The following is an 8,900-nucleotide window of genomic DNA, read 5'->3' as shown; positions in this document are numbered from 1 at the left end:
TTATACTGTCAAAGTTCTCCTTGATGTAGTAGAAAAGTTGTAGATTATAACGAAAATGCATTAATCAGAACATACAAGTTCATACAACATAAAGAAAGAAAGATGATATTTTTTATTTGAAGTAGATACTGCAGACAGACAATTCACATAATGGTCAAAACTTCAAAATGGTTTATCAGATTGCCATATCCAGACACCTCAACACAAAAAGGGATTCCGAGCCTCTTCTGGTTAAAATTTCTACCATGTACCTACTTGAACACTATATCTTGTTATCAGAACATGTGAAACGTTTTAACTAACCATTGTCAACAACATAGACACTGTCACAAACAAGCAAACAACGCTCCAGATAAAACTGTTTAAGCAATTAGGAACAATATCAAATGATAGAGATGACGGGTCATTCAATGTCAGACTCAGATTCACTGACATTTCAATATGTTTTGATAGTTGAATTTCCATGTATAGCTCAAGGCAGTTAATAGATTCTAGGAGATTAACAATGTAAAGCATTGGACCTGCCAGCCTGCCAATTTTCGTAGTTTTATACTGTCAAAGTACTCCTTGATGTAGTAGAAAACTTGTAGATTTTAACGAAAATGCATTAATCAGAACATACAAGTTCATACAACATAAAGAAAGAAAGATGATATTTTTTATTTGAAGTAGATACTGCAGACAAATCGCCAAATCCGCGAGCATAATCGCCAAATCCGCGAACAAAATCGCGAAATCCGGGAACATAATCGCGAAATCCGCGAACATAATCGGCAAATCCGCGAATATAATCGCCAAGTCCGCGAACATAATCGCCAAATCCGCGAACATAGTCGCGAAATCACATAGGTACGATATGTACATAGGTACGATAGGTGATAACGAGAATCCAAGGGACCAGCTCATTTTTTTCGTTTAAGGCGGTTTAATACAACATTTTCTCGTTTCTAAAGGTTTAGCAAAGTGGAAGAGCAAACTGATGATAGCATGACAAATTTAAACAAGTTAAGAACAAATTCTGATTTATAGAGGTACCTAATTTTAAAGTTAAAAAACGCGTCCCGAATTTTTTCTGGGACAAAAACGGAAATTCGGGACAAAACGCCCCAAAATGAAAAACTGAACGGGACGCCAGGACACCCCCTGAAATTCGGGACTGTCCCGGCCGATTCGGGACGTTTGGCAAGCCTACCAATATGCCCATATGGATACTAGTATGTTGTAATGGACGTAACAGAGGAATATGAGCTACACGGAACAAACTTCCAAAATTAAAAATGTATTACTCAATCATACCCATTTGAACTTTTGATTTGAAGAGGATTCACACATTCTCACAGACTTTCATCAGAAAGTCTGTATCACTAGATTCAGCAGACGTCTTTCACTGTTAATGATTAATCGAAAAAGAAAGGAACGAACATGTGTATTTTGGTTGTGTAACTTTAACTCAAGTTAAGTAGTTAGTTGGCTTTTCACCACATAAAGATTTCCTTGTTTGACTTATTCATTTTGCTTCTCTTATCCGTCTGACATATTTACTAAGCAGGATGTTAGAAGAAAATCAGAAAATCGCTGCTCACTGATTGGTTAATCCATTCTAAGTATGGTTGAATACAACGTTCGAAGTTAGTAAAGAAGTCATTTTCAAAATTAATTATTTTCCGTGATTACAGTGTAGTTAACGGTGATTATTCAAGTTCTTCCGAATGTTTGTTGATTTCATAACTGCATTCTGTTCGGATTATGTTAATAACGAACACAACAAGCTCTCAGTACAAGTCAATAATGTCTTTGCTACCGACTGCCGCTCCTAGCCACAGTTACCGGCAAACATGAAGAGATCAAAAGCAAATTAAAACATCAAACAGAATCATGATGGCTACAATAATATTCTAGAGATAAACCTTAGTATACCGGTATATCATTTGCCCGCTCTGCTTGCATTCGGCATTGAGTGTGCAGTGGTGCAGTGAAAAATAAATTATTATTATTATTTCTACAATCATTCCGAAATGACACTTTAGTTGATATCGATTCCAGATTCCTTATTTACCTTGGAAAGGTCACAGTGTTTGGAATCTGGTTGTTTGTTAGAAATGACAATGCACAAGTACACGGGGGCTTGGAAAGAATTCTTGTGCCGCCTTATCAGATGTATGAAAATATGAAGCACAATCTAGTCCAATACAGTAGTTTCCAGTTAATCATTGTTGACTTTACAACTTTAGACGATGAAATGAGATGAGGGGTGTGGAGACAAGATTTGATTTCTAGGACTTCAGAAGGCTCTTTACTCCTTCGTATGTTCAAATTTCGAAATCTGATTTTTCTCGAGAAGGTGTTTACATACAATTTTCAATTCTAACTTTTTGTTGACTTGTAAATTTTCGTGAGTTATAGATTTTTCCGCACAAAATTAGGCTATCCCACTACTAAGTACTGATAATAACTATAGGTAGGTGAATATCAGTAGTCAATATCAGTAATGTTGTTGAATACCATTTAGTGTACCCTATGCTGTGATTGCACATATCTTTCTCTGGGTAGCTATAAAATTTTCAATTCTAACTTTTTGTTGACTTGTAAATTTTCGTGAGTTATAGATTTTTCCGCACACAATTAGGCTATCCCATTACTAAGTAGTGATAATAACTAGGTAGGTGAATATCAGTAGTCAATATCAGTAATGTTGTTGAATGCCATTTAGTGTAACCTATGCTGTGATTGCACATATCTTTCTCTGGGTAGCTATAAGATGAGGGGTGTGGAGACAAGATTTGATTTCTAGGACTTCAGAAGGCTCTTTACTCCTTAGTATGTTCAAATTTCGAAATCTGATTCTCAATACTCATCATGAAGATCACATCACAATGATGTTGTACATACAAAATCAACAACCGAAATGAATTCAATCCAATTTGTGGTCTTGTTAGATGAGAATATTGATGAGGGGTGTGGAGACAAGATTTGATTTCTAGGACTTCAGAAGGCTCTTTACTCCTTAGTATGTTCAAATTTCGAAATCTGATTCTCTGATAGTGCGCCAATAATGATTATCTTCGCCATGGATTATCTGATATGCACGCGGAAAGTGAAAGGAAAATCCAAGATCCAAATATTGAATATTGGATGCCGATACCGAGGACTGTATGGTCAGAAATAAATTGTGAAAAGAACATAACAAGACTTTTGCTGAGAATATTGTGTACAAGTTGGTACATCTCAAGTAGTTTCATTATTAATTTGCGGTTAGGAATCAATCTGAATTTGGCTACCTGAGAATATTGTGTACAAGTTGGTACATCTCAAGTAGTTTCATTATTAATTTGCGGTTAGGAATCAATCTGAATTTGACTACCTTTTTTATGAGCAAATTTTAGTAAATCAGCAAAGACTATGGCTAATTTTGAAAATAAGGTAAAAATCTCCAACTGCTCTTAGAGTACAAGGACCTTACTATGTGATCTACTTCCCTGCTTGTTGGACAGAAAGTGCTATCTATAAAACTTGGTCCAATCATTTCAATCAAAGGATCAATAAAACTATGTGCATAGTAGCTATAAGGACAGGTCAAACAAAGATCGTTTTAGGTGACTAAAAATTTATATTGTGAGTTGAGAAACATAGCAAAACGAACACAACTATAAAACCAACCAACAACCAGAACGGACTAGTGAGAAAGAATTCCGTCTGTATGTCCAAGTCATTCCGCACATAAATCCTCGACAAACTGCCAATGCTTCTTTTCGCACGATCCGGAGGGAAAACAGACAACAGAGTTTACGTAACTTTCAATAAACTCGGACATAAACTTGGTAACAAATTGGTTATTGTAAATTAAATAAATAAAAACAATGGGTTCGCTCTCGTTACCTGCTGAGGTTGGGATGTGATCGGGATAATCGTGACTCAATTTATTACTGATTAAGACATTAAGCACAATAGTCGTAATTGTTCATGTTGAGTAATTGGTCCGACAACAAATTACCCTCGGTATCGATTCCTCTCGTTTTAATGGAGATCGATAATTTCATATTGGAGAAACAGGCGGTAATTAAATCTGACAGATTATTCTCCTATTACCATGTTTTTATTGGAAGATAAATGCTCAATTTACTGACGCGATAGACAGCCAATAGTGAAATTCTACAGATTATTCTCCTATTACCATGTTTTTATTGGAAGATAAATGCTCAATTTACTGACGCGATAGACAGCCAATAGTGAAATTCTAAAAGATTGATGCTCTTGCATTTGACGTTACCCATACTTCCAACATTAGGATTATAGACATGTTGCTACTGAATTTGCTAAAAGATCTTTTAGTTCTTCTTAACGAACATAAGCGGTCTCTCGTTCAACAATCAACATACCATACACAATGAAACAAACAATCTTGAAGAAAACTCAGCAATACCAAAACTTTAAACATATCGTGATCTACTCGACATCAAGAATTACTAATCCGCATTAGAAGACACCAAAATGACTAATAAGTAATGTGCTTACATTAGTATCAGTCATAAACACCCTAGGAGAAGACACCAAAATGACTAATAAGTAATGTGCTTACATTAGTATCAGTCATAAACACCCTAGGTTTTTTTTTCTACTAAATGACTTCGCACAATCATTTTCACTTCTAATGTCGCATCAGCTTGGAGGTGATTCACCATTCTGTGTGGTGAATACAATGACTCTGTGCTAATGAACTTATTGCAATGTACTTAGCAATAACTTATCACTCTAAGCACAAGAGGTGAGCAGATTCATATGGTTTGCAGGATTAGTGTGGGTTCTTATGACAAGTGTAGGTATGCATTGTGGATGAAGATGCTGAATAATAAGAAATGTGGGAATCAGAGATACACTTGTTAGCTTATTCAAGTATTCAGTAAATAATAAAATAATATGTACATCTTGTATGGTTCTATTTCTTTTCAAATACCTACGTATTCTGCAAATGTAATAGAAAGTCGTGTGATGTTCACACCAGATTTTTTTTCTACTAAATGACTTCGCACAATCATTTTCACTTCTAATGTCGCGTCAGCTTGGAGGTGTTCACTCGCATTCCTCCTACATACACGGTGTCCCAGAAGAACCACCATAGCAGGATCAAAAGCCTAGGATATTTTAACAACTGGTGATTTTCTTAAAGGTTAACTTAGCAATAACTTATCACTCTAAGCACAAGAGGTGAGCAGATTCATATGGTTTGCAGGATTAGTGTGGGTTCTTATGACAAGTGTATGCATTGTGGATGAAGATGCTGAATAATAAGATATGTGGGAATCAGAGATACACTTGTTAGCTTATTCAAGTATTCAGTAAATAATAAAATAATATGTACATGTTGTATGGTTGATTCCAAGTTTTGTGTCTTTTACAGGCATGTGGGAATCTAAAATCGAAATGCTAAAATGGAAAATGCCTAGGTATTTGTTATTATATGTATGTATGTATGATTTCATCATTCTATAAGCTGGCGGTTTTAACAGGATGAAATTAGGAAAATAAAACCACTATAAAAAGAACTAAAAATGGTTAAACACAATGATAAAAATAATGAATATTTTTATTTTATTTGGCAAATTAAAGAAAATTGATTTGAAGATGATGGAAATTTTTATTTAATAAGGTATTCCCCAAATGCTAGCTGGAACATCCCAAGTTCAATCTAACCATACCTGATACTGATAGTAAACTTTGAGCAGGAAAAAACAACAAACACGATAAATCATTGCCCGAATAAACAAAATGATGCTGAACTTTGAAAGTTTATTTAGAAGAGATTAAATCTACGAATACTTTTGTGGTGGTGGAACTTATATTGAATAATTTGATAAACACTTCTTGGAACCGTTTTTTTTAACCATGGCCTTCAGAAAAAAGATTCTGATAAATCCGCTATTGGCATATATTATAAATAAATATCTTTAATATCTGCCACATACATATTTTTCATATTGCTGGTTTCAAAATCAAAGACTCAATTAACGAGAGGAATTCTCCTTGAAAGATTTAGAAACTCATCTCATAATATATTGCCCGAATAAACAAAATGATGCTGAACTTTGAAAGTTTATTTAGAAGAGATTAAATCTACGAATACTTTTGTGGTGGTGGAACTTGTATTGAATAATTTGATAAACAATTCTTGGAACCGTTTTTTTAACCATGGCCTTCAGAAAAAAGATTCTGATAAATCCGCTATTGACATATATTATAAATATCTTTAATATCTGCCACATATTTTTCATATTGCTGGTTTCAAAATCAAAGACTCAATTAACGAGAGGAACTCTATAAAATATTTCATAAGAAATGCGTCTTTTGCTGAACAGAATAATTATGTGAACAACAAAAAGAGTACATAATCAAAATACTGACTATCGACATTTGCAACTGTGTTTTATTTTTTACATTTTTCTAGCTCTTTCACAAGCTCAAATTTTAAGTTGTGTGCAGCACACACAGTACATATGTGATTGAACGAACAAAAAGAGTTCCAAGTTTGAGAGTTGAAATTCACAAAACTATCTACCTACGTCTGATATGGATGGGATTTCCCAACTTATTAAATTTATTATTAACTTTTCTCTTGAATGCATCTAACAGTAATTTCAAATTTGGCACTAACACAACATTAATCTACGCAAACAAACAACCATAAATATACAGAGTGTTTCAAAAGTCCGGGGACCCCTGAATATTTTTTGAACGGCTAAAGATGGGAAGCTGAAATTTTGGGTAGTGATTACGTAGGTACCTACCTATGTAGGTACCTGCCTATGTAGGTACCTATCTACCTACCTATGTAGGTACCTACATAAATCCGCTATTGACATATATTATAAATATCTTTAATATCTGCCACATATTTTTCATATTGCTGGTTTCAAAATCAAAGACTCAATAAAATTAATGAGAGGACCTCGCCTTGAAAGATTTAGAAACTCATCTCACATATCTACTTGGGTAAATTACGCGTTTTTCTTATATTTCAACTGGTTGTCTGATATGGATGGGATTTCCCAACTTATTAAATTTATTATTAACTTTTCTCTTGAATGCATCTAACAGTAATTTCAAATTTGGCACAAACACAACATTAATCTACGCAAACAAACAACCATAAAGTAGCAGGTATAATTTATTTCTAACTTGTCTGCATCCCTTTATTTATTTTCCACTTGTTCTACTTTCCCGTATATGTGACTAGCATAAGAAATACAGGGATTACCTACATGAGGAAGATGGAGGAAAAAGGAAAACAAATACTGCATACGAAATTAAAAACTAGTGAAGCAATTCCCCAACAAAGAATGTTTACTGCTGTAGAAGAGAAGATATCTGAGATATCTTTTGATGTGAGTTATCAAAAGATATCTGAGTGTAAAAGCATTTGGTACTTTATGAAAAAGTAAACATTACTCATCTGAGCACTAACGAAGACAAATGTACCCCCACCCCCCACGTCACTGATAGTTCACTGGTTGTGGAAATACGATAGCTAAATGATTGATACACGTTCAATCATACGTTCCAATTTGCATGGTTGAGGTTTAACCTTTGAGGCAACCAGGCAACGTAACTATTTGCACTGCATATTTTACTGGCATACTTGGAAGTGTGTTGAGACTACAATGTGCCTGCAGGATTTATTATGATGCATTGAAATCTAAACTGCACTAAATATCCGGTACAACCCCCCGTGGCAGATATACCAGTTGAACTGAATGAACTGTTCTTTATCCTCAACTTCAACATATTGTAGAGCTTATGATAATATTTATGAAGCAGCCATAATTATATTACCGCTTTTTGCATTCAACTCACATCAGTGTGCTAAAGAATCCTAAACATTTTCTTCTATTTTCTTTCACAAGTGCTCTGAAAGTTTTGACGCTCCAGACCTTCATACGAACTTACTCTTGGTTCAAGGATCAAGTAAAAGTTTTAAAACATTGGAAAGGACATCAGGACACCCAAGGGTCTCTTGATCGGATGCAGTTTCAAGAGAATACTTCCTATGTGTCAGTAGTGTTGGTCTGTTGGTATGTTAAGTACCTATCTACTTACTCTACATGTTCAGGTACTAGCAGTGCCAAGCTGACCACTGCCCACTCAACTAGTAAATACGCTAGTCTCAAGTAAACAACCTATATTTACGCATACTTCATCTGCTGGCTGCTGCATGGATCCAGTATTGTCAGATCAATATTGACTCTCTCCATGGATCTTGCTGATAGCCGGAGTTCAAACCCACACACTCCCAGGTTCCAAGTCCTCAGCACATTCCTGCGTTGTGTAATTAAATTGCGCTGGATCCCGTTACCATAGGAACATGAGGCAAGACGGAATTAGAATTACTATTATATTCCAATACATAGTTTTCTACATATGTTTTACATATACAGGGCGGTTTAGTACGAGGAGACATTGTGAGTTGAAGATATTCGAAGCGACTCCAATGAAATGAATCTGATCCTAATGGAGGAATAACAGGATCACACAAGAGTATTCAAGGTTCCAACCCAGAGTAATTGTGACAAAACCATAATGGGACCTTTAGGTATTATTAGAGGATTGTAGAGTCCTCCAGGCAAGTAACACTCTTTACACATAGTATAGGGAGGAGTAAATGTTTACTTCTGAGCTCACCCGATATTTTCTGTTATAAAAGGCGTCAGATCAGTTTAAAACCGGGCACTAACTCAATGGGTCGTCAATAAGTTGCCTGGCAAGCTGTAGTAGTGCTATACTTTGCCCTGGTCATTCTGAAATGCATCTCCCCCCTTGATTATTTCAATCATGGGTCTGGAGTATTGGCACGCTTGATACATGTCATATATTTGTTGATATTGCATGCTATTTGTAATTGAACGTATCAA

Source organism: Diaphorina citri, unplaced genomic scaffold, assembly GCF_000475195.1.
Source record: "Diaphorina citri unplaced genomic scaffold, Diaci psyllid genome assembly version 1.1 scaffold307, whole genome shotgun sequence".
Taxonomy (NCBI): Eukaryota; Metazoa; Arthropoda; class Insecta; order Hemiptera; family Psyllidae; genus Diaphorina; species Diaphorina citri.
The sequence above is the reverse complement of the archived record's forward strand: the minus strand, read 5'-3'. Positions refer to the sequence as shown.